The 27,060-nt window shown below is 44.7% G+C and overlaps 1 pseudogene; it reads right to left on the reverse strand.

Moving 5' to 3' along the window:
* Positions 1-2,026: 2,026 nt before the first annotated feature.
* On the reverse strand, positions 2,027-8,457 carry LOC112828486 (small ribosomal subunit protein eS10-like; annotated as a pseudogene).
* Positions 8,458-27,060: the final 18,603 nt, after the last annotated feature.

Genomic DNA, 27,060 nt, shown 5'->3' on the forward strand with positions numbered 1-27,060 from the left:
TACTATCTGTGGTTGCAGGCATCCACTGGGGGACTTGGAACAAATCCCTGTGAATAAGGGAGGACTGTGGAACATACCTGAATATCCCCCTTATGTGCAGAACACACAGTCCAAACTCTAACGTGGCACGTCCCTTGAGTTGCCCAGGTCCGTGGAGCAAGTCAGAGGTATGGTAATAACTGAAATTTGCACAAGACTTTACAGCTTCCAGAATACTTTCATAACCATTATTATTTAGCTGCCTCTCATCTGTAAGCTCTAACTCTGATTATTGTTGTTGCTTTCATTTCTTTACATGAGCACACGTAGGGTCAGGGCAGTTAATAACTTGCCTAAGATCCTGTTACCAACAAGAGGCAACCCTTTTCTTCTGAGTCTGAATCTTGTATAGTTCCCACTCTACCTGCCTGCCTTGTCCCCCTCTCTGCTCACTGGAGTCCTTTGTGTCCTGGTGTTCAGGGCTATGAGTTCTGATATCCTAGAAAAGGCACTAGGGAGTTGGCCATCCATGAGCTCCAGAGCCTACTCTCTCTCTCAAGGGTATCTTCCCATACTTACTGGACAAGGAACATTCTAGCCTACCCTTTTATTTTGGGGTACAGCTCCCAAGTTCCTGTACATAAGAAACACTTCTTTCCCTCCCTGATTTGCTCCTCTGTGGCTCCCAAGATGGCAGGCCTCTCTACTCTGACGGGAACATGGGAACAAGGCAAGACATGCAAACATACCCCTGAGAGCAAAAACAGTGAGCCCACGTAACAGTCTCGGTAGGAAGTGAGTGGGGGATTCCACTGGCCATGGTGAATATTGAGCACATTGTTTCATAACCCTGCCCCACTGGTTCCCCCTTCTCTTGCACCTCCAGAGCTGCCTATCTAACTAATCTGGGAGGATGGAATGCCATTTCTTTCTCTCATTACCCTAAATTAAGTATCATTAGGAAGGTAAATGCTCTGCCTAAAACAAATAAATCACCTAACACACTCCAGAGAGAGATGTAAATTATTTAAATTTCTAGATAATCTGTCTCTTTGGATTAACCACACCACTATCGATTTCCCTAGCAGGAATAATTGAGAAGTAACAAAAAAAAAATGGACTCACCTGACGCCCAGAGCCTTAGGGCTCATGCTGACTTGCAGACTGGCTGTGACACTGCCATGGAAGGAAGTGATGGCATTTGGGAGAATTTGTCACCCCGAGGAATATGGTGGTAGTAGTTTCAGCGTTTGCAATGCAGCTCTGAGTCATAGCAAAGCATGCTGCGGTAGGGATAGACCCAGCTTTGGATTGGGCGGCTTCCCAAGGCAGAGTCAACCAACAGGCCCGGGAAGCTCATTAATCCTCTTTCGGGCGTCGGTACCATAGCCAACCCAAGCCATCAGTGAGCACCAATGCACTGCTGAGATTCCCAGGCTGGGACATGTGGGGGCAAGACTTGCCCAGAAAAAGATATAGTAGAGCCTCTAGATGGGAGGCCCACTCCCCTGCTCCCAGGAAGAAAGGCAGCGTAGTCCGAGGAGGGCGGGGGGAGGGTGGTGATGGTGGCAGAGGAGTGGGGGCTGGAGGAGGATGAGTGGCTTGTAACCCCTCAAAGGAGTCATGTCTGCCATTCCTTGGCACCGTAAAAGCGAGTCACCAGCCATGCCCGTGCCTGCAGTTCTGTCGGCTAACCTGGGAGGTCCCTGGAGGGTGAATAGAGCTAGAAGATTCTGCTTCTCTGGTCAGCAGCACCGAGCACTGAATTTGGAGCCCTGCCTCAGGTTTGGAGGCAAAGATACAAAGAAGAAGAGGCATTTCCCCCTCGGAGCTGCTGTGGCGATGGGGGAGGGTTCTGGGTCAAACGCCCAAGACCCAGGAGGCATCTAGGAGCAGGCTGTGGAGGTGCTTTGTGAACTAGCGTTCCTCCCATCCATCCCATTCTCCATCCCAGTTTACTGGAGGAGACTGGATAAACATGCACCAAAATGTCCAAAAGCAAAGCAACAGGAAAGATAGCGATGGAGTCAGGCCTCCACTTTGTGCCTTAGGCGTGATCTTCGTCGACCTCACCTGGGCCCCCGATCACCGACAGGAGGGCTGAAGACTGGACACAGCGCACAGAGGCCGTATGTGTGGGAGAAGACAGGTGATTCTAGTTGAAAGTCCAGAGCTGGTTATAGAGCAGATCAGAAGGAGAAAACTCTATGAAAAGAACTTTTTTTTCTGACCCGAGGCTGAAAATCTCCTGAGGAGAGACTCTGCTATTGTTTTGGTCAAGAAGTGAACTTCCCGAAGGCTGACGGATGATTCAGGTGTTCTCCCTGGAGAGGTGATTGGTAGGGAGAGAGGGGTAGGTGCAGGTGGTTCAGGGCTGATTTGGGATTCACGGCCTTATCTACAGTGACGCAGGCAGCCCAGGCCCCTGCCTTCCGTGGGCCCAAATCCTGTGACAGCTTCTCCCAGGCAAACACGCAGGCAGTTGCCATGTGACTGGGCTGACACGCTTCTGCCCACCGCTAATGTCTCAGGGGAAAGTCATTTGGAGGTTAAGATAGGGAAGGAGGGCGGTAAGGTGTTCTCAAGCTAAATGGATTCAGGCAGGGCCAGGAAGGTTTTCTAAAAAAGGGGGATTTCAAATCTGCTTGACTGAAAAAAAAAAGGAACTATCTTCTGTCTCACGCATCATCTACGAATGCTTCCTCGTGTACAGTTACCTCATCGGCAGTGGTAGTACAGCTTTTAAACATTCAAGTTGGTTGTCCTTTGATAGATCACAGTGAGCAGAGGTGTTAAGAGAGCCCCCATTGCCCGAGGAGGCTGGGTGGCACGCTGAGATGTGCCTGGTTTCTATTGCCAGAAGGAGCTGGGCTCGAGTCCTACCTGGGCCACTTATGAGTCATGGTTCCTTAAATAAGTTGCTTGACCTCCCTGATTCCACAAATCCTTAATTATAAAATGGAGACAGTCACTCCATGGTGGGGGGGGGACCGAGAATTAAATGGGACATTATACAGCACTAGACCAAAAGTAGCTCCAGGCGTTTCATTTCTGTGCATGTTTGAAGCACAGTGGGAGGGCAGGACCTGAAATGGAGCTCGATGAACAGGTGTGCCCGATGTGGGCCTTCACTGTGCTTTCCTCTAAGGAAGTGCCATCTGGAGGGGCATCAACCTGAACCCAGGGTGCCTATCCAAGATGGTAGCTCGTCCAGAGACTCCTCCGCATAGAACCAGTGGTTGGTCCAGGACACACAAGCCACATGGCCCATGGCTCAGTACTGCTTTTGGTAAACAGGACCACCCCAGGAGCTCCCCCTAAGCCCAAGCTCTGCAGGTGTGCCTGGACAACACACACAACACAGACCTGGCATCAAGGCCCAGAGGCGGTGCCTTGACCCTGTCTGTGGCATTGAAGATAGAAGCTGAGAAATGAAAAATAATTTTGAAAGTTAAGATCACATGCACCAACTTTTAGTAAACACACTTTTATTTTTCTTCTCACTTTTCAATATTATTTGTGGGTTCTCGTATGAGAATGTGTCCCTCACAGCTTAGTGTGTCAAACAAGAAAGAGGAATCCGAAGTTCCAGGTTCCAGCTCCAGCGCTTATTAACCGAGAGACCTTGGGCAAATCCTTCCATCTTGTTGAGCCTCAATGATCTCACCTGCGATAAAAGAAAGCTAGTGTCTCTCTCACAGGGTTGTGGTTAGGATCCAATAAAATAAGGAATGTAAAGGCCCTTAATGAACTGGGGGCCAAAGGGATACACATGGAAGCTAGCTTTTGCACGTCATATGTCCATTGATCATCTGCTTGAAGCGTCTGTAATTATTGGGTTGACTTCCTGTACTATCTAACATCTGAGCCTATTCCTTCTTCTCTGCTCCTCAATCCCTACCCCAGTCTCCCTCCTCCATCAGGTCAAAAGAACTGAGACACTCTTGACCCCATTGTGCCTGTGGCAGGTCGGATATTCCTGAATGGTCATCACGGACTCCTGGGGACAGAAGTGATGATCCCAACTTGCTGGTGTGAGTGGGACAGTTTTTTCTCCTTGCCTTGCAAACCCTCTCAAGACTTAGGTTGTTCCGGCCTTTTCTTCAACAGGGGTCAAGAGAAAAAAGAAAAGAAAAGAAAAAGAAAACAAGAGAAGACAAAAGAAAGGGGGACCCGGGGGCCACAGGGTATGGGATGCTAACTGTCATGGCCTCTGAGTTGCCCCACCCACAAACTGTCCATGAAACCTTTGAATATGACAAGTGTTTCATGCAAAGTCTCTCAAGTCCCCTCTCTCTCTTTTGTTCATCTTGCACTCCCCTCTCAAACATTACCAAAGTTATAGAGGACAAGGCTATAGCTACATGTCATGAAAACCAAGAGTGGGTGCAATTCCTGGCCATTCCGTGTGAATGTGACTTTATGGTCACTTGCTCATCTTGCTTTTGGTATAAACTACCTTGTCCTACAAGGTTTCTTTCATTAAAAAATTAAAACCATTTTTCTAACTATAAAATAATACGTACAGAAAACATGTAAAGGAAATCATAAAGAAGAAAAAAAGACTATAATTCCACCACTGCTAACATCTTGGGCATATCTCCTTTCGTAACCACAAAATGTGGGTGATGACACGTATATAATTTTGTGTGTTTTTTCACTTAATGTTAGACCATGAGAAATTTCCCGTCATGCAGAAATTCTGAGAAAAACATGGATTTTAATGGCTGTAGAACGTCTACACGTACAGATGAATCATAAGTTACTTAACGGATTCCCTATTGTTCAACATTTAGACTGTTTTTATTTTTTTCCATTAAAAATAACACAGCTATTAATATCCTTGTACATAAGTGTCTATGACTCTGATTATTTCCTTAACATAAATTACTAGAAATAGAACCAGTGGGTCAAAAGAGGAGGAATATTTTTGAAAGTCTTGATGTATGGTGCCAAATTGCCCTCCAAAAAATATGTACTGATTTGCTCTTCCACGAATAGTGTGCAATAATACTTATTTCACCACACCACCGCCAAGGCTGCATATTATCTCTGTTTGATTTTATTTATTTATTTATTTATTTATTTATTTATTTATTTATTTATTATCTCTGTTTTCATCTTTGCTCTGTTTTTAAGATTTTTGTTTATTTGAGAGGGAGAGAGAGAAAAATGTGTGAGCTAGAGTGCAAGAGCAGGTGGAGGGACAAGCAGACTCCCCACTGAGCAGGGCCAAGGAGGGGCTCGACCCCAGGACTCCAGGATCATGACCTGAGCCAAAGGCAGACGCTTAACCGACTGAGCCACCCAGGTGCCCCTTATCTTTGCTCTTTTAATAAGTGAAATGTGGACATTTAATTTTTCTTTCATTAATTCACTCAGGTAACAAACATTACTGGGCATCTATGATATATCAAGCACTGTACTCAACGCTGAAGAAAGTAGCTCACAGTCTAGAAGGAGTGGGGTATGGGAGCATACAGGATGTTCTGAGAACATTAAGGAGAGACCTGAAGCCCAGATGGGAGGAATCAAGGAGGGCTTCCTGAAGGAGGTAGTGGCTGACAGGAGTTAGCCATAAATAACGTGGCTGAGGGGTTGGGTGTTTCAGGGGCAGAGAGCTCCATCTGCAAAGTTATAGTAGACAAAGAAAGTATGGTGCTTGGAGGAGTTTACTACTGGTTTAGCATATTCAGAACTTAGAGAGGGACAGAGAAAATGCAGGAGGTGAGGCCAGAGAGTTGGCAGGGGTCATAGCATGTACAGTGAGAATGAAGGTGACCAGTCTCAGGCTTCACCAGTCAGTGTGTGGAGGGGCAACCCCACCAGCATCAATATCCCACTCTCCCAAGCTCTGCATCCCACCAGCTTGTCTAAAGGAAGTCAAGATTCTGACAGAAAATCAAAGTTATTTTCAGGGTCTTTTCCACCAAGTACTTAGGGGACTCACTAGGGAGTACTTCCATGTTTCGATGAAATAGTCTGGGTTATCACTTGTCCATGGCTAGCCAAGCTGCAATTCTGCAGTCCCAGGCCTTCATGCTGTGACGAGGGTGCCAACGTAAAGGCTGGAAGATTCGGCCTATCATTGGCACAAATACCGGGCAGTCTGTTGAGCTTTATAGTGTTGACATTGGAGCATCACTGCTGCATGGAAAGACCACTGCTCTAGAAAATGCTCTGGGGAAATGCTCTTATTGCTCTTATTGGGTCCAGGTCAAATAAGGTTCCACAGCGAGGCTTCTTGACTGTACTGTAACAGCTTTTGAAACTTCCCCAGAAGCCCCCTTCCTTCCAGGAGCCGCACGTGCTGCCAAAGTGGCTAGAGAGACAAGTTCCAGTGTTAGCTTCTGTCATGAACCCAGAATACCATTTGGCTTGGGCACTCTGGCCCCAGTGCTGGATTTGATTCAAGGGGCCAGAAGCCTTCTTCTCTCTGATGACTTAGTTCTTGACAACCACCCCCCACCCCCGCCACCACCTCCCCACCTTCGCTGCTTATAATCATGCCTCCCTCAGGCACCAGCCCCTCCCCGCCCCAGTCCATTGGATGAGTGAAATCCAGCCAGCACAAGCGTCAGACCCTTTCTCATAGGCTGGACTGTTCAACCTCTGTGTGAATCAGTGGATGCAAATAGATACATGGTGAGAAGGGAGGTGCCTAACTGTTCTTATCAAAGGCATCTAAATACCATCTCCTGCTCAGGCAGCACACCTGGCTTTATTAAGCCACTTAGATTTTATTCTGTACACAAAGAAGATCCAATAAAATTTTTATATGGTGTATTAGTATACAAATTGCACTATACTAATTAATGATTAATATCCACAATATACAAAGAGCTCTCAGAAACAGATTAGAAAAGACAAATCTGGTAGAAATGGGTAAATAACGTGAATATACAACTCATAGAAGAGAAGATCCCAATGTCCAATAAGTACATCTAAAAAAGCTAATTAAAATTAAAGTAGTAAAGTAATATCGCTTTATACCCTTTGGATTGGTAAAAATTAGGAACAGTGATGACACCTACTACAGGTGAAAATGGAGAGGAAACAGATACTCATAACATTGTTGGATGAAATGTGAATTGCTACAAACTTTTTGGCAATCAGGGAAAGACTATAAAATTTTAATACATATGTCCTTCAACCCAGCAGTCCCATTGCTAGGAACCCAGCTTGTAGAAATAAATCATGGTACAAAGGATACATGTACAAAGGTGTTTATTTCTGTATTGTTTATGGTTGGCAAAACACTGAATACAAAATGAATGCCCATCTTTAGGAGAATGATTGAATAAATTATAGTGTGCTCCTACCATGAGGAGTAATGTAGCCATTTAAAAAAGTATAGGCTAGGGCGCCTGGGTGGCTCAGTCGTTAAGCGTCTGCCTTCGGCTCAGGTCATGATCCCAGGGTCCTGGGATCGAGTCCCACATCGGGCTCCCTGCTCAGTGGGAAGCCTGCTTCTCCCTCTCCCACTCCCCCTGCTTGTGTTCCTGCTCTCTCTCTCTCTCTCTGTCAAATAAATAAATAAAATCTTAAAAAAATTAAAAATATAAAAAAAATAAAAAGTATAGGCTAGATCTATACTAAATGACTTGGAGGGATTTCCATGAAGTGTGATTAAGTAGGAAGAGCTCTATGCAACAGTATATGTGTCCCCTGATCCAATTTGGCTGCTAATAGCAAAACAAGAACCCTAAAATCTTTTGTGTGTTAGCGTGTGTGTGTGTGTGTGTGTGTGTGTGTGTGTGTGTGTGTGTGCCTTTTTTCCTGCCCCATCTTGCAGAGAGGAGTGGCCAATGAGATATAATGGGAGCTTTGGACCGAGTGTTTAGTGAAGTTCTTTTTTGCTCCTGGTCTTCCCTTTTTCTTTCTTCCTTCCTGCCTTCCTTCCTTCCTTCCTTCCTTCCTTCCTTCCTTCCTTCTTTTCTTTTTCTGCCTACAGATTTATTCAACACACAACAATCTCTCCTCCAGCTTGATGGAGGTGGCTGACCACGTCCACAACCAAACCCGCCTCTAAACTGGCCTTCAGTTGCTGACACAGGCCTGGCCTCAGCGAGCTTGTCGCAGCAGGGAGCCCAGTGCTTGGTCGGTCCGTGTCCCTGTCACTTGCCCTGCGGTGAGTCTGGCAGCTGGCTCTCCCTCTAGACCTTTGAGCCATGGCCTGTCCCAGGATGCTGTGGGGCAGAGCGGCAGGCACACTCTCAGCCCGCAGGTGGAGGCAGGCGTGGGGACACTGGCCACCCTGGCTGGTCAGGGGCTGGTAGAAATGTCCCCCGGCAGACCTTCCCTTTATGTAGCTTCATGATTTGAAGGGCTCCATGGCCTTCACGATGTGAAGATGGGGCACGTTCTTTTCTACCTGCTCTCATCTGCCAGGCATGTGGACGTCCTTCTTGGCCACCGTCCCTCCTCCTTGAAAAGGAGTTCATAAATGGCAATAGGGTTCTTGCCGGGCATCAACATCCCAGCGGCTGCTATGTCCGCGGCCAGGGCCAGGGCTGGAAAGCAGCCTTCCCCTTTTCTTATCTGAGATGAGGATATGATAGCTGGCGCTTTTACAGCCGTTTTATGGCCTTGAAGTTATGACAGTATGAAAGATTGCAAGGCAGATAGTTGGAAGGAACCTGGCTCCCTGGCCACTGTATGGGGCCCTGGACTTCGTACTTGTGAGAATAAACTGTCAAGGGAGCTGAGTCACTGTTAGGAGGAGCCAAACACAATATATGATGATGTGAGCATGAAGAAAATGTCGGAAAGTATACATGCCGAGTTCTTAGCATTGATTCACTGCGGTGGGTGTGGGGTGCAGGAGGAGAGAGAGCAGAGAAGGTATGGAAAAAAGTATTTTTTTTTTAAAGTGCCCTCTACTCAAAACAAAACAGCACGATGATATTATTGTACAATTAGATGGTCACTCTTTCTGGGTCTTCTTTGTTTCTACTTGAAATTATTCTTCCCTCAAGGCCATCCTGTGGCATCTGAATCCCAGAAAGGGACAAGGTTCAGACTTTTCTCATATGATTGAGCAACATTCAAAGGTTGACAGAGGAATAGAAGTGACTCAGGGTAGTGGGATTTCAGGTGATCATTTGTTTCTTCCTTATCTTTGTAAGATTGTCTTATTTTTATATTAATGTTATAGTATTTATATAATCAGGAAAAAACAGCAAAGCTGTTTTTATTGAAAAACAACAAAAATGACAAAGAGATTGGAGTGAGGCAAGGTTGCAGGCAAGGTCACCTGGGAGGGCATTTTAATAATCCAGGTAAGGAATGATGACGGGCCAAATACAAGTAATGGCAGTGGAGATGGAGAGACGCGGAAGGTGGGTAGAAACAACAGGACACAGAGATTAATTGGAGGAGGAGGAGAAAGCAAGTTTTCTAGCTTCAAAGTAGATGGAGAGGTATGCCATTTCCTGGGATGAGGAACACAAGAGGAAAAGCAACCGTTGAATGAAGGACATGTAGCATCTTCAAATATTGATGCCTGGGCTCCCCCTTGAGTCAGAATCTCCAGGCACGTGTGACAGGGGATTCTGAGGCACCCCCAGGGCTGAGAGACAATGGTGAAGACCCCAGCACAGGGCTGAGGACCAGAAGACCAGGAAGTTTGAGACTAAGAAAACATGGTCAGAGAAGGAGGAGGAAAGCAAAGGAGAGTATGTCCCAGAAATCAACAGAGAAGGTTTCTGACACTGAGCACTGTGCTTAGAGCATAATTGGTGCTCAGTAAATACTTACTGACTAAATGACAGAAGGAAGGAAGGGATAATGGTGTCAAATATTGCCAGAGAGTCAAGAAAGAGAAGGGTTCTAAAGCGTCCATTGGATTTGGCATTGAAGAGGTTACCTTTAACACTTGTGGGGTCGGTTTGTGTTGTTGAGTGGTGAAGACTGGGAGCAAAAGTGTGGTGGGTTGATGACCAAATGGAAACTGACCATCTATTATATAACAATCTTGGTTATGCTTTAGAAATCACATTTCTAAAACATTTTGTGATATTGAAAAATGCTCCCTCTACGTATAATATGATTCTGATTGGGGTGAAAAGTAGAAGCATAAGGAGCCAGACTGCCTAGGATTGAGTCTAGAATGTGCCACTGACTCAATGCACGACTGTGGGTAAGTCTCTCACTGGATCCTGGTGAGCCTGGCCCACAGAAGGCACTCGGTAAAACATCATCTATTAAGTGTTAGACATAGATCTATACACGTGGAAACCCACAAAGAAGTGGCAAGATTACAAAGGTTCATTTCAGTATAGTTTGTGCAAATATTCTATAATGATCATGTACTACCTTTATAATTAGAGAAACATGTAAGATGATGTTTAACAACAAGAACAAGTTTTGCTGTTCAAGAAAAGATAAAGAAAGGGCAATAGCTAAAGTATATAATATTGATATTTCATGTGCTCCTGATGGGACATTTACCTATTCATGACTTTTGAAAAGGCATGGAAGGGGTTGAAGGTGATAACTGTGGCAAGAATGTTTCTTCAGTGGGGAGACGGGAAGGGATCCTGAGTGTAGTTTGAAGAATTAGCCTTGGACAGGATATGTCTTCCTGTGATTAGGAAGGGAAGGTGTTGTGAGTAGGTATAAATGCAGTAATTTGGGGATGCCTGGTTGGCTCAGCTGGTAGAGCATGCAACTCTTTTTTTTTTTTAAGACTTTATTTATTTATTTTTTATTTTAGAGAGATAGTGAGAGAGTGAGCAGGGGGAGGGGCGGAGGGAGAGAGAGAACCTCAAGCAGACTCAGCGCCGAGCACAGAGCCAACGTGGGTCCTTAATTCCAGGACCATGAGATCACAACCCAAGCTAAAACTAAGAGTCAGACACTTAACTGACTGAGCCACATAGAACATGCAACTCTTAATCTCAGGGTCATGAGTTCGAGCCCCATGTTGGGTGTAGAGATCACTTTAAATAAATAAATAAATAAATAAATAAATAAATAAATAAATAAATAAATTTTTTAAAAAAATGCAACAGTTTGTAGGTGCAGAGACAGTAGATCGAGGAAGTTCATGACTGATTACCTCAATGTCTATTACTGGAGCCAGCTAGGCTGTCTTCTGAGAGGGGAGATTTTGACAAGCACCCATAGGGAATGAAGAAGGAAACTGACAACCCAGATACTGGCAAGTGGCACCAAGCACCCACCTTTGGATGGAGACGTGACTCTGCCAAGGCCCTGATGTATGTCACCTCCAGGGGAGCAGGTGTATCCAGTGTTCTGTCGCACAGTTCTGGTGTGTTTGTGTCTTGCTCTGGATCTGTGATTTAGTTGCTTCCCATATGAATTCTATTCATTCTCCTTCTTATTTACAGACATCTTACTCAGTCTGCAAGGCCCAGCTCACTTACTCATTTATTCAGGATTGACTGATCCAATTTCCAGTTGATCTCTCAGAACCTCATCCCTTCTGGGTTCAGAAACTTGCAAAAGCTCCATCTATGCCTTTTCTCTTTGATACCTGTGCTATCTGATCATGAAAGAGTCATTTCAGGACAGGAGCTTGCCTTGAAGTCTGACTTCCTGATGATTTTTGATTGGGGGCCAGTATTATATTCAGTCTGTGTATGAGTATACACGTGCTTCCTCTAGTTCTGCTATTAGGGATTTAATTTACTGGAGGGGAAGCACCTGTAACCCGTTTGGAAAAATGTTTAATGGCAATTCTCCCGGATGGGACCCACTTGACAGTAAAAGTTCCAGTGGAATCACTGTAGCCCAGTTCATGTGTAGATATAATCAGACATTTGGCTAGCTAGTTGGAAATGACTGGGTTCTCCAGAGAACTTAATCTCCACCATACCTATTCTCTGATTGTTATCAGGATCTCCAGTGCTTCCACCCCTCCATTTCTACCAATGCAACACATCTCCTAACACATTTTTTTCCACATCCTGCGTGAAACCTATGGCATATGATGTTCTTAACATCCAAGGTCCCTAACTTTCCCAATTCTTCTTCTTTACAGGTCACCAGTCTCAAATCAATCCAACCATCTCTTTTGCTTCTATGTTAGGGCTACTGAGCCCTTCATTAGAGCCTAGGTTTTTTCCCCAATGTGGCCAGGCAGAATTAGAGGTGCACAAGGACAACAAGTTAGCCTTGATGTCCCTGGTGGGAATCAGTGGGACTACAGGACCAAGGACTGGCCCCAAAGTAGTTAGGACATTGGTTACACATAGGTGGATTGAGCAAATATGTAATATATTGAGAATAATGAAAGCCAATTCTCTTACTGTTAGTGAAGGGAGTTATAAGTATGGAAAAGGGAAAGCTAAGATCAACCTTGAAATGTTGGATTAGAATTGGAGGTATTGGTGAAATCTCATGGTTTTTAATAGAAAGATATGGAAATAGATATAGATGTGCATGTGTGTGTGTATATTTATTCATATTCATATTCATATTCATATTTCCTTGCTCTGTCCACTGAGAGGACAGGGGCCTAGAAGCAATGAATGACACTCCTGTAGGAAGGAGCACACTGAGTACCCAGATCCTGGTTTATGAATATCACCTTGCACTAAAATGAATCAAGGCTTCTTGAAGAAATGACTGATTTTAGGCAGAGAAGTATAAAATGATCCTAGGGCCTGTTACCAAAAGTAACAAAGTACTAACATACCAAAAGGACACAGGAGATAACTTGAAGGGATTCCTACTGACCAAATGGGAAACAATTAGAAGATAAAAAAAAATAATAGTAATAGATTATAAGTCATTGAATAGAACTTCAATGAGTCCATACAATTGACTTTTAACCAAAAATTAACAATTTGTGGGGCTTATAACATATGTAGAAATAATTAACATATTACAATAATAGTATGAAAGCCAGAAAGGGAGTAAGTATTATTGTATGTTTCTTACCCATACATGAAGTGATATAATATTATAATATTATTTCAATATGCCTGTAATAAGTCATGAATGCATATTGTGATTTCTAGAGCAACCACTAAAGTAAACAAAACCCCATGAGAAATAGCTAAAATGGAACACAAAAAATGTTTTTCTATATACAAAAGAAAGCAGGCAGGGAGGTGAAAAGGAACAGAGAACAAATGGGATAAGTTAAAAATAAATAGCAACAGAGTGGACTTAAACCCAGTTATATCAATAATTACACTAAATATAAATGGTCTAAACACCACCATTAAAAGCAGTCTGTGGAAATAAGATAGTCTAGGAAGGCCTCACTACAAAGGGGACAATTGAACAAATACGTGAAGGAAAAGAGGGAGCAAAACATGCAGATAACTAGGGTCAGAGTGTTTGCAGACAGAGGAAAGAACATATACAAGACAGATACTGTTTTAAAAAAGAGAGCTGATCAGCAGACGTTGCTCAGAGCTGAGGCTACTTGGATTCTCAATAACTGAAACATCCAGAAATATTCCTAGGATTATATATTGGTAAGTTATGGTGGGCTCAGCACTTCACAGAAATATCCCTTCAACCATGACTAGTTCTGCTTCTCAACTAGGCCTTTTCTGAACCACTTATTCTCTGTATTCTGGTGCAAGCCCCATTTGGAAAAGGTACTCAGTTAAGCCTTCAAGGTTTATGGTGGTAGTGATCACAGAGTCATGGATTTAGGGATTGGAAGATATCTCAAAGCTCATCTTGTTCCAACCTCACACCTATGGCATGGCTGACAGATGGGAGTTGGAGTCATAACCAATGAAAATGATTTCACACCTTCCAGGGTGGACTCTTCATCTGATGGAGGCCTCTATTAGAAAGTTCTTTCTTCTGTGGAGCACAAACCTGCTTCACTGTACTTGAATTTTTTTCTGCATGTAATCAATTCTGATGAATGTCTTACTATATCTAGCAAGACATAAAGTAGGAGGGTTTCAACTTGACCATAAGTTTCTTGGTTTTCATCACCTTCACAGGACCTGTCAAATGGTTTAGATTTCAAAACTTAAATCCTTGGCCTTCACTAAACCTTCCCAGTACCTTCTGTCAAGAGGCTTCCTGGACTTTTGAAGGGAAAGTAAACCAAATGGGCGTTTGTTTCTCATCAGTGAAGGCAAAGTGCTTGCAGAGGCCAGCTGGTCTATTTTTGTCTGTGGGTCATGGATGGTCGCCAAGAATCAGCAGAGGGGTTTGTCTGTAGTAAAAACCAGAGACAGGGGTTGGTGGAGATGGATACTGATGCAGAAGGAAGGCTCAAGAACAGGACTCAGAACCTGGGAGCATTGTTGAGATGGTCCCAGCTCCACCTTCAAGCTCGGACCTCATTCTCCTCCTCACTTGCATCCTCTTCTCTGTGGGCTCAGGACTGCTAAGGGACTCATTCCTCTCCTAAGAGAAAGTAGATCTCAAGCCTTTGGTTGGGCCAGATCTTGTAGTGCCCTCATCTTACTATATGATGCTCTGATTGTTGGTACTCTGAATCCAAAGTGTCCTCTCCCTCATCCTCACTAATGGGGCTCAGCACTGTTTTGGCTGGATGCAAAGGCTGTGTGGGAGGACAGAGCCACTGGGGGTAGCACTAAATGTCAAAGAGAGCCAAGTTAATTCCGGGGAGTTGCGGACTGACTCAGATTCACAAACTGAGAAACGCCCAGAGAAACACCAATTCCACAGGCCCAAAATGCTGGGGTTTCAGAAGCCATGGGACCAGGTAGAGCTGGTATTAAAGGAAAGCAGTTTGGGAACAAGCCAACACAGGCTCCTGAGTCACTTTAACATTTTGCACTTTCCTTAAGGGCCCATGTGTATTGAATACTTACACACGAATGAGAGTGAATTCAGGGTGACTTTTTCAAAAATAGAGATTTTTAAATATAGATTTAAAAAGTATAGGTTAAAATATAGATGTCTAAGCCCTGCTCTTAGAAATGCAGATTTGGTCAGTCTGAGAGGGATCCAGAAAGTTGTCTTTTGAAAACTTCCCCAGATGACTCTGGTGTCTGGGAGTTATCAGCTTAAGGAGTTGGAGGTCCGGCAGACACCTGTGCTGGGTCTTTTGCCTGTGGACATCTGAACTTCCTGCCCTCAGCTTTGGTACTGTGCTCACCATAACCTTTCTCTCACCTACCTTGCTGATTCCCATGACTTGATTACCTGCCTGCCCAGTCTTAGCAGGTCTCAGGGCTGCCATGAGGAGGAAGTGAGCTAATGCTAAAGAGTGCTTAGCACTGAACCTCATACTCAATAATTACTCAATAAAAGTCAGTTGTTATTCTTATTACCTTCTCTCCTTAAAAGTATATGATGTGCCTCAATTGTATGACTCATTGGACCATGTGATTATATCCCTTAAAGATAGTAGAACTAGGTCAAACTCCTACCACCATTAATCCCTGGAATCTCTCCTCCTCTAGGAAACTTCCTGTTTGGCCCCACTGGGTTCTTACTTGGTGCCAGTCTGACTTTCTCCGGTTTCCTTTCTTTCTATTCTTTTGGCAAGATCTGGAGCAGGTGTAAGCCCCTTTGTGTTTGTTTGGAAATGTTCTTGACTGGTGGGAGGAGTTGGGCCTCCCACTCATAGTGTTTCGGTGATTTGTTTCCATTCTTTGTGGTTGTGTTTATGATTGTGGTACAACTACTTGGAACTGAAATGTAGTTTCTTTGGAGACTGGGGTATTTTGTAGACACAGTGTGAAATTCCTTGGGCTGGGAGGGTCCCCAGAATGTAACACAATATCTCCAGAACTTGGCAGAGTAGATAGGATTCTACTGTTACAACTAGAACTAGGGTAAATACAGGATTCACTCATTTGTTCATTTTTGTAGCTCATGTTTTATGAGTACTTTTTTTTTAAAGATTTTATTTATTTATTCATGAGAGACAGAGAGAGAGAGAGAAGCAGAGGGAGAAGCAGGCTCCCCACTGAGCAGGGAGCCCGATGCGGGACTCGATCCTAGGACCCTGGGATCATGACCTGAGCCGAAGGCAGACACTTAACCATCTGAGCCACCCAGCCGCCCTTATGAGTACTTTTAATGTGCCAGGCACTATACTAACAGAAGAAAAAGAGGGCCCAGATCCTTTTTGTACCCCCTCCTGTCCATAGATTACAACACCATCAGGTTAAACTTCACTCATTCATGCTCACAGTAACTAATCACCTACTGTGTGCTAGCTCAGAGGTTAAGAGGATATACCATAGCTTGCTTTTATCCATGGAGGATTTGTTCCAAGACCCCCAGTGAATGCCTGAAACTGTGGATAGTACCAAACCCTGTATATACTGTTTTTTCCTATACATACACACCCATGATAAAGTTTAGTTTATAAATTAGGCACAATAAGAGATGAACAACCTACCCAATAATAAAATAAAACAATTATAACAATGTATCTAAAAGTTATGTGAATGTGGCCTCTATCTTTCTAACTATGTTATTGTAACATACTCACCCTTCCTTTGATGACATGAGAAATAAAATGCCTACGTGATGAGATGACATGAGGTGAATGACGTAGGCATTGCAAGGTAGCGTTAGGACACCACTGACCTTCTGACGAGATGTCAGAGGGAGGATCATCTGCTTCCAGACCACAGTTGCCTGCGGGTAAGTGAAACTGAGGAAAAGCAAAAAGGCAGATGGGGGCGGGGGGGACCAGTACTGTAGAACTACTGTACTTCCGGTCTTCCAGGAACTCACAGTGTGGTAGGAAAGGAAGCGCAGAAGCATGTAACTATCCTGTTTCAAGTCCTGTTTAGCATGAGTGAAATATGCTTATTCTACCCGGAGCTTAGTACTGAAATAGAGCTAGAAAAGAAATGTGTGCAAAGTACCGGAGCATAAGAATTATATGTTTGGTGCTGTGCTCCGCAATACAGCAGAAGAGCTTCTGCTTTTATGGGACAGAGTTTGAAAGTGTAGGCTTATGAGAATTGGAGGTTGTACCTTGGCTCTACTACTTACTTAGCAGCTGTGTAACCTTGGGCAAATTACCCTCCCTCTCTGAGCCTCACATTTCTCATCTATAAGATGGAGAAAATACTGTCTACCACATGGATTACTGGGAAGAGTAAATGAGACCTTTTTGTTTTGTGTTAAAGAGCTTTCAATTTAGTCCCCTTTTATTCTAATCTACTTCCTTGCATAATGCTAGATTAGTGCCTAACTGTTGCCCTAGACTGTGACTTCCCAAGGACGGTAACTGTGCCATATTTAGCTTTGTATCTACGGTGGCCCCTGCGTGTTGTGTTGCCCCCAGCTCACGTCTGGGTTGGAGTCCCTCACAGCTGCTGCTCCTGCACCCAGGCCATGGGCACCGGCCACTGTCCAGGGGCTTGTGGCTAGGTGGCGTTGGTTGTCAGCACGGAAGAACAATCTAAACACCTGGGGGCATGGAGCAGGAAGCTGGCGGGGCTGAGCTTGCTCCTCTCCTGCAGGTGCCTGATGTGGTCCCTCTGTTTTAACTTCCACCCACGCCCAGGCTTGAACACAGCCCCTGCCCCTTCTCTTGCTGTCCACATTGCACTGCCTTGTCTGTTGTCTGCTGATTTCCTGCCCCACCTGAGTATCCACACTGGCTCTTTGGGCCTCACTGATACAGCACTGTCTGCATCAGTGCCTCAGAAACCCATGGTCACATAGGAGCCATCCCCAACTGACTTCTAACTCTTTCACCTTGACTCGGTGCCCTTGTGGACAACCTGCTACTAGCTTTTCTGCCCCAGTTGGACTTCTGTCCCACCCTGACCCATTCAACAAACACACATTGAGTTCTTAAAATGTGCCAGGTTCTCTGCCAGAGAACTCACAGGTGAAAGACACAGTCCTGCCTTGAATGACATCTATGACAGCCCCTGTTTTTTGGAAAAGGGTTGTCCAGCCTCCACAATGAGGTTTTCTTGCCCGCTCTGATGAGTAGAAGACATCAAGGTGCCTTCTGGTGGGGCCCTAGAGCCAGCCCTCTTTTTTAAGATTTTTTTATTTATTCATTTGGGAGAGAGAGCAAGTGAGAGCATGAGCAGAGGGAGGGTCAAAGGGGGAGGGAGAAGACTCCCTGCTGAGCAGGGAGCCTGATGTGGGGCTCGATCCCAGGACCCTGGGATCATGACCTGAGCCGAAGGCAGACGCTTAACCGACTGAGCCACCCAGGCATTCGTGTGTGTGTTTTTAAGAAAGGATGTACTCTCATTGTTACATAAATGCTTTTTTATATAAGAATGCATAAGGAACAAATTATTATGGGCCTATCTGGGGAGGAGAACAAGACCATACTAGGAAGCTATATTCATTTTATTTTATTTTATTTTATTTTATTTTATTTTATTTTATTTTATTTGGAACCCATATTCATTTTAAACTCTACAATGGGTACTTAAGTTACTTTCATAATAAAAATACAAAGTTGACAGGGTACATATATTACTTCATAATAAAAATGCAAATTCAAATAAAGTCATGGCAAACCTTTTAATTAGGAGTTTGCTCCCAATCTCCCTCTGGTGACTAGATTGGTGTGCCTCATCTCCTCACACACTGCCAAGTCTGAATCTCAACAGCTGCCAACAGGAGATGATGGGCAAACAAAAGGTATAAAGAAATAAACAGGGGACACCTAGGTGGCTCAGTCGGTTAAGTGTCTGCCTTCGGCTCAGGTCATGATCCCAGGGTCCTGGGATCAAGCCCCGCATCGGGCTCCCTGCTCAGCGGGGAGCCTGCTTCTCCCTCTCCCACTCCCCCTGCTTGCGTTCCTGCTCTCACTATCTCTCTGTCAAACAAATAAATAAAATCTTAAAACACACACACACACACACACACACACACACACACACACACACACATCAACATCATATATGATCAAAAATTCCTATAGGTTTCCAAATGGGACAATTATAAAAGTAGAGGCTATATTTTCTAGAGAAAGGTCTCTCTTAAAAAAAAAAAATTTATTTATTTTGAGTGGGGTGGAGGGACAGAGGGAGAGGGAGAGAGAGAATTTCCAGCAGGCGTGGAGCCTGACACAGGGCTTGATGTGGGACTTGACCTCAAGACCCTGAGATCATCACTCTGAGATCATGACCTGAGCCAAAACCAAGAGTTGGATGCTCAACCAACTGAGCCACCCAGGCACCCCTAGAGAAAGGTCTCTTTAAAGCTTCAGACTCTTCACTCAGATTGGAGGGAGCAGGTGCCCATTTGTAGAAAAAATTTGTCCTCTATATTCTAAAATATTGCAGGACAGTAAATTCTTCTTCCCACTCGTTTTGCCTTCTGCTTTCCTTCTTTGGATGATAAATTTCTTCCAAGAAGGGAAGGGCTGAATTTTAGGTCACGTGTCCACCCACTTCCTGAGAACAGGTCATTTCCTCAGTCCTTATTGTGGACCCTGCCTGAGAGCGTGGGGGAAGGACTATTCTTTGGCTTGGTGGTTTGGTCAAATGGCCTTCGAGGGGTCAAGTTTGTCTGAAGACCTGTTGATTTCCTTGGATTTTTGTTATGCTGGAGCTTCTCCCTCAGGAAAAAGGAGGGACCAAAACAACCAAGTCAAAAGATTTGAGAGGGTGGAGTTAGTTTGACTGTTTCCCTGAACAACTTTTTAGTAGAGAATCTCTGTCAGACTGCTTCTGTTCCCGCCCTTTTCCTACCTTTCAGGATTACTTAACCTTTCTGGCCTTGGAAAGCTTTCCCTCACAGTGAGGGGGCAGGAGATGGGGGAAAAGGCTAGTAAGTGGCTGAACTAGGGTCTAACCCAGTCTTTCTGCCTCAAAATCCTGCAGAATCTCCAGGCTCATCCCCTCTTCTCCCTGTGGGAATTCAGTGCCCCCTTCAGGCAGGGCTGTTCTCAGCTGTAAGCACGTCTCCTTCTGCCCTCCCGACTGTCCTTGAGTCGCTCCACATCCCACTCCCATCCTTCTCACCCCTACTCTCTGCTCAAATACCACCCGCCTTTTCAGGTTACCCTTTTGGTCCTTTCATGAAGATCTCCATGAGCACTGATATATGCTAAGAAGATACTGGATTTTAAAAACACTTCAAAAACAAGTGTGCAAAAGATTATTATTATCACTGATGACCTTAGCTGTGGGGCACATTCAAGCTACAGGCTTAGCCTCGTGGCAGCCTGTGGTGGAAGCCTGGGATTCTCCAGGTTGGCTTTTCCACACAGGTGACCTAGGGCAGCAAGGGGGACTGATAGCCTGGTGGGCCAAGGAGCTCTCTAGCTCAGGGTGAGAGAGAAGCCAGCCTGAACCAGCTTGCTGGCCAGAGGTGCAGGGAGAAAGCAGCCTGCAGTTTGCACGTCAAATCCCCAACTGTTTTGCCTCAAATATTTCTTTCTTTCTTTCTTTTTTAAAATTTTATTTATTCATTTGAGACTCAGCGATACAGAGAGAGAGAGAGAGAGCATGAGCAGGGGGAGAAGGAGAGGGAGAAGCAGGCTCCCCGCTGAGTCAGGAGCCCGATGTGGGGCTCGATCTCAGGACCCTGGGATCATGACCTGAGCTGAAGGCAGACGCTTAACCATCTGAGCCACCCAGGTGCCCCATGAAGGGGTCACTAAGATCACTGACTAAGAGGAAGTCAGTTCTTCCCACATGCCTTCCCTGATGCCACCAAAACAACTCTTGGTTGCTCTCTCTCTCAGAAAACAGCAGGATACAGTGTGGTCTCAGGACAGAACCTGGACATTCATTCGACCAGGGCATTCTGACTGTCGCCATCCAGACCTAGGGGTTCCTGTTTCCAGATTTGTTAGTAGAAAGAGAATCTGGGCTTGAGTCAGAGAATCATAAAATGTTAAGTGGTAGAAGGGAATCAAGGAGAAATCCAACACTCTCTGATAAGGTAAATGAGGCCTAGAGAGATTTCAGAACTGGTTTCCAACGCCAATCCTTCTATCTGTCTTCTGGGGGGGGGGCGGTGGTAAAAAAAGGATAAAGTAGTGAGTTTAAAAAAATCATCTAAATTTATTCAATTTAAAAGATGTGTCTTTCATTCTGGTAGTATGGTCTTCTCTGTTTTTTAGGATTTAAGGTAATTTTGAATACTCTTTAAACAAATATAATGACTGTACTTGAAATTCCGAAGTTCAGATCCCCCGGGGTTAGGTAACTCACCAAAGGCCCTATACGTCTAGTCAAGGGCAGAGCTGACTTTGAATTTCTATTACTCACTGTTTTCTTCTAAAGCGACAGAGACACTTAATGTATGACCTGGGGTAAATGATTTACATCCAGAGCTCCAGATTTTGCCATCTGTAAAATGAGGGATAATAAAATCTGCTCTGGGTCACCAAGCATTCATGAGGCAAAAATGAGACAATGGAGAAAGAAGAACTTTGCGGAGTAAGGTTTTTACACTGACCAAGGGCTTGGTCAGTCCATTGATTCTTGAGGCTCTAGCTGTGTAGATTTTTTGCTTTGAAGCCTCTATTAGTTTCCCAGGGCTGCCAGAACAAAGTACCACAAACTGGTGGTAAACAGAAATTTATTCTGTCACAGTTCTGGAGGCTAGACATCTGATATTGTGGTATTGGCAGGGTCATACTCCCTCTGAAGCCTCTAGGGGACTGTCCTTCCTTGCCTTGTCCACTGCTGGTGACCCCAGCTGTTCTTTGGCTTCTTCCAGCATAACTCCTTTCTCTGCTTTTGGTTTTCCATGACTGTCTCCTGTCTCTGTGACTCTGTCTCTTCACACAGTAGTGTTCTTTTCATAAGGAAACCAGTCATGTCAGATGAGTACGACCCCATCTTAACGCGATTTCATCGGCAATGAACCTGTTTCCAAACAAGGTCATGTTCTGAGCTACGAGGAGTTAGGGCTTCAACACGTCCGTCGTCTTTGCAGGAGGGACACAATTCAACCGGTCACAAAGACCATCCAGGTAAATCTTAAGTTGCATTTTGAGTAGCATCAGCTGCCCTGACTCTAAGGAAAGCAAATTTCAGTTACCCCACTTTTCCAAAAAGGACCGCTATGAGGCAAAAACAAAGGGAAGTGGGGAGGTTGGTATATGGGGAGGGGGAGTGGAGGAAAATTAAAGCAGCTGGTTAATCAACAAACAGAATTCTTGGCTCCTGAGGGATGGAGCACTTAAGAGCTCCAAAAGCTTGACCAAGCTTGAAAGCAAATTCCAGGCTGTGCTCACTCCTCAGAGAACTCTTAGCCAGAGTGCTGCTCCCCTAGAACAATCCTCATTGCCAGGGAAAGGGGAAGCTTTCTTAAGTCAACACACTTGGGCCTGAAGCAATATTTGTTGATGAAGGGTCTGAGCTGGGTCCCGCTCTGCCAGGAGCAGACGCACTGGTGGTGGGGGCATTGCTGGCCAGGCCGGCCTCGCCAGGCCCTGGGGCCAGTTGAATCAACACCAGCACTCTTCTCATCTAGCGGCAAGCCTCCGCTTCCTTCCCAGAGAGTTGTTTTTTTTTTTTTTGTTTTTCGTTCTGACTCAAAGGTCAAAGGCAGCTGTGTTCAATTCTCCCAAGGACTGGGCCAAAGAAGGACATGGTCACAAGGAACTCTGCTCAGATCTTGCAAAGCATTCTCTCTCCATGAAGTTTGTGGACCCTGAGACATGTTCCTTGAGGAAGACAGGGCTGCATTCTGGGTTTTGCTGGCCCTTGGCACTTTTGCCTTTGTGGGTTCCTCACTTCATACAAAAAATATTTAAAATTATGTTTTATGGTATAAAGCTTAGCATAATTCAATCTGGATTCTTATAGTTTTTTTTAAAGATTTTATTTATTTATTTGACAGAGAGAGACAGGGAGAGAGGGAACACAAGCAGGGGGAGTGAGAGAGGGAGAAGCAGGCTTCCTGGTGAGCAGGGAGCCTGATGTGGGGCTCGATCCCAGGACCCCGGGATCATGACCTGAGCCAAAGGCAGACGCTTAACGACTGAGCCACCCAGGCGCCCCTGGATTCTTATTATAGATTTTATTTATTTATTTTTCTTAAGTAGGATCCATGCCCAGCATGGAGCCTGGGATTCTTATTATATATCTATTGATATTGTATATATATTTCCTTTTGGTTTTAAAAGAAATTAAAATGGAAACATTTTTGTTGGTCCCTAACATATCATGGGCCCTCGGCACTGTGCCTACTGTGCCTATGGATAAGTCAGCTCTTGGAGAGAGGTTATGCTATTTTTAAGCATGTGGACATGGGTACAGTGAGTGGGGTTATGTCTGTATCTCTGGGTGTGAGTGTGATTAAAATCTAGGAGATGATTTAACATCAATCCAGTCTGGACACAGAAGAATGACCAAGGTGACCTCTTGAGGCCCATGTAAGCTGAAGGAATAAGGAGTAAGTTACCAAGCCCTTTCTCTTTAGAGTTTGGTGCTCTCTTTCTTCCTGTGAACCCAGATATATATCCAAATGGAAAGTGCATCTACCTTGTCAGTGGTTCCCTCACATCCAAGTTCAATATGTGGATAACTTGCCTCATCGCAGGTCAAAAATGTAGAGGTGGATGTGCAAAAGAGGGTGATGAGAAGGGGAGAAAGCCAGAAGGGATTACCTGGACCACTAGTGAAATCAGGGGCCTAGGGCCCAAGATTATTGCATATCAACACAAATCCTGCCTCGCGGAGGGTCCCAAAAAACATTTTTCACTGGGACCAGAGCTATTTTGAGCATAAAGTATTTCATCTTACATCTAACCTAGCGCTTACCTACCTTCTCCTCCATCGAGGAAAGCTGTACCAGTTTTACCGAGTCTAGGAAGCATTCACTGAGTCATTAGACTCATCTGTGCGTTGGCAAACTTCTGTAAAGGGCCAGCTAGTACATATTTTAGGCTTTCCAGGCCTTACAGTCTTTGTTGGAAGTACTTAATTCTGCTGTTATAATGCAAAGGCAGTCATGGATAATATGTAAAAAAAGAAAAAAAAAAGGCCACAGATGTGTTCCAATAAAATTTTATTTACAAAAACAGATGGAGGGCCAGATTTGGCCTGTGGGTTGTAGTTTGCCAAACCCTGGACTATGCTAGCTTTCTCTCCTGACCACATCCTGTTCTTTCTTTCCAGAACATTTCTTGAGTGCCTCTTATGTGTTATACACTCTTAGGGACATTATTAGGTCTTATAATATTTAAGTTTTCCTGTTTTTGCTTCTTGTTTCTTCAGTGGCATCAGAGGCCCTGTTTTCTTCTGTATCCTCCACGAGGCTTAACATAGTGCTGAACTGAGTATCCTTTGGCTTCTTATGATAATTATTGCTTACATTTTTCTGGTCTTGAAATCAATGGAGAAGACATTAGTTAAATTCACTAAAATCCACCAATTTGTATTTGGTGTTCAATTACCTCCCTTTCAGAGTTCTGCTTTCCTCAGGGAGCAACCTCCAGCTCTTGTCTGCAAGGCCCATCCTTTAGAGCTTTGCTGGCTGTCACTATATTCGACTCTTGCCAGTCAACAAATATCCATTTAGCACCTACCAATATACTTAGATTATTATTTAAAAAAAAAAAAGATGCGATCTCTACTCTAAGTATTTATAAACTGTGGACATCGGTAGCACACCAAAAAACCACATGTCCCACTAGTATTACCCTTTTGAAGTCCTTTCCCACATTGACTCTTGGGTTGGGTGGGTGGCTTCCTCAGCCAATGAGATACTAACACACATGAAGCAAGTAGATAAATACTTGCATATTGGAGCTCTACTTCTTGAAATGCACCCTTTTAGAATTTAGCTGCCATGCTGTAAGGAAGCCCAGGATAACCTGCTAGAGAGGAGACCATGTGGAGAGGCCTCAGAGGATGAGGCACCATATGGAGAGAAGGGCCAGCCAGCCCCCAGTGGTTCCAATCTCCTCCGCTGAGGTATCAGACATGCGGATGAAGACTTCTTCGATCTCCCATCACAACTGAGCCTCCAGATGATTGCAGCAGCATGAGAGACATTGAGCCAACTGGCAAAAGAACCACCCAACTGATCCCAGCCCATATTGTAGAGTTGTGAGTAATAATCATTTAAGTCACTAAGTTTTGGTGTGGTTTGTAATGCAGCAGTAGACACATTAATTGACAATTGATAGACACTAATTAGGAAGAGTGTACACACACACACACACACACACACACACACACACACACACAGAATCCAACCAAGAAGACGCACCAGGCCATACCTGCTAGATCAAAGACTTGTACCAGCAACTCAAGCCCAAAGACAAGGGCAGGCAAGGCTGGAACAAAACCACTGAGGAATTGTTCTGGGACTGAATGACAGATAGGATTTGAATATGTGGAAAAGAGCAACCTATGCAAAGAAGCAACGAGAGCAAAGGCTCATCTCTCTCTGGACCACATACCTTTAAAAGAAGACTCTGAGCGCTAAAATCATCCCTAAGGATGGACTCTAATGATGGACTTCCAGGAATGGTGATGTAAGGAGGCATTTTGGTATGTGGCTGAGGCACCCCCTCGTTTCTCTCAGAACATGCACGTGGATGGCAACCTACTCCACTTCCTCCTAAAGTCAGCCCTGATAAAAATAATCTATTATCAATGTAGAAAACTCCTAGGGCAAAATCCCCAGAACCCTAATAGGACGTTCTCTCTTAGGAGGAACAGTCAGGAACAGCTAGGTTTACACTGCCTATTTTATAAAATGGCCAAATGCAAGTTTCAGGGTCTTGTTGTTATCCATCCTGGTCCATCTGGATTACTAATGATTTGGTTTCTTATCTATGTACTACTTAGATTTTTTTTAAAGATTTTATTTATTTATTTGACAGACAGAGAGATAGTGAGAGCAGGAACACAAGCAGGGTGAGTGGGAGGGAGAGGGAGAAGCAGGCTCCCCGCTGAGCAGGGAGCCCGACGTGGGACTCGATCCCAGGACCCTGGGATCATGACCAGAGCCGAAGGCAGACGCTTAACGACTGAGCCACCCAGGTGCCCCTGTACTACTTAAGTTTTGAAGGCCAATTGCTTCCCTGCCAGCTGAGTTTTTGGTTCCCTGATGGCAACACCATTGACTGAGATTCAAAGCTGGGCAATGGTCACACTGTATTGGAGTTGACTGTTCTCTTCTCCGCAGTCCCCACTAGAACAAGAGATTCTCAAAGGCAAAGATTTCTTCTGTTCAATGTTTTGTCTCCAATGCCTACGTATTGATTGACATATAGCAAGTGTCCAATAAATGTGTAATGAATTAATGAGAAACCCAGGAATATGACAAACACAAAACCAGGCACATTAGAGTGGAAGACATAGCAGGCATAAAAGATTACTACCATTTATTGGCACAACTCTATTCCAGCTTCTGTATTAAGCATGTGATGAATCTTTTGTTCACTCTTAGTGTTTAGCAAGTTTTAGTTACATCTGGAGAGGTTAAATTATTTATCCATAGCTGGAATTCAACTGGGCCCCTCTGTTCCCAAGTCTATGCTACACTTTCTAGCTCTCCTCCTGGATGTTGAATACTACCCAGTCACTCTTATTTGAGAGTTCACCAAATAGGGTTAGAGATGGAGGAGAGATTGACAGGGGGGATCCCTTAGAGAACTTTTGCTTGGCCCTCAGGAATGAGCTCACTTATTCCCAAGTGTGTGCTGAGGAGGATTAGATGCAGACAGAAGACACCCTCAGAGTCTTTGAAGACCTTTTCATGGGCACAAGGAGGCAGGACTTGGCACCCAGCCTGTGCTGGGATAAGGATGAGTCCCTCTCAGGCTGTTCTCATCTCCTTCAGGACCAAGTTACTGTTCTCTGGAAGGACTGACATGCAGGAGAGGTCAGCCCGACCTGCCTATTCATAGGGTGGGGCATTACAACTTGACTCTATTTCTCCCAAGTTTCGAGATTAAGATCGGGAGCTCGGGATGGGGCAGGGGCTTGGCATTGGGGATGAAGTCGATGAGCGAAATTCAGACTCACAAAGAGCAGGGTGGAGCTGGGGTGACTCAGGGGGCAGCACCCAGTGTGGGGCAGCCTTTGGCAGGCAGGGACAGATCGGAGGAAAGTGTCTAACTGCATCCCTGTACGCACGGCTTTGCGGGCACTATTTGTCAGCTGCAGTGCTGTAAGTTAACCTGTGGCTTGGTCTCAACAGCCTAGGCTCAAATCCTAGCATGGCCATTTACTCTCCTGATGGCCCTGG

The sequence above is a fragment of the Callorhinus ursinus genome, unplaced genomic scaffold, assembly GCF_003265705.2.
Source record: "Callorhinus ursinus isolate GAN/ISIS: 27379988/994484 unplaced genomic scaffold, GSC_fseal_2.0 scaffold13, whole genome shotgun sequence".
Classification (NCBI taxonomy): domain Eukaryota; kingdom Metazoa; phylum Chordata; class Mammalia; order Carnivora; family Otariidae; genus Callorhinus; species Callorhinus ursinus.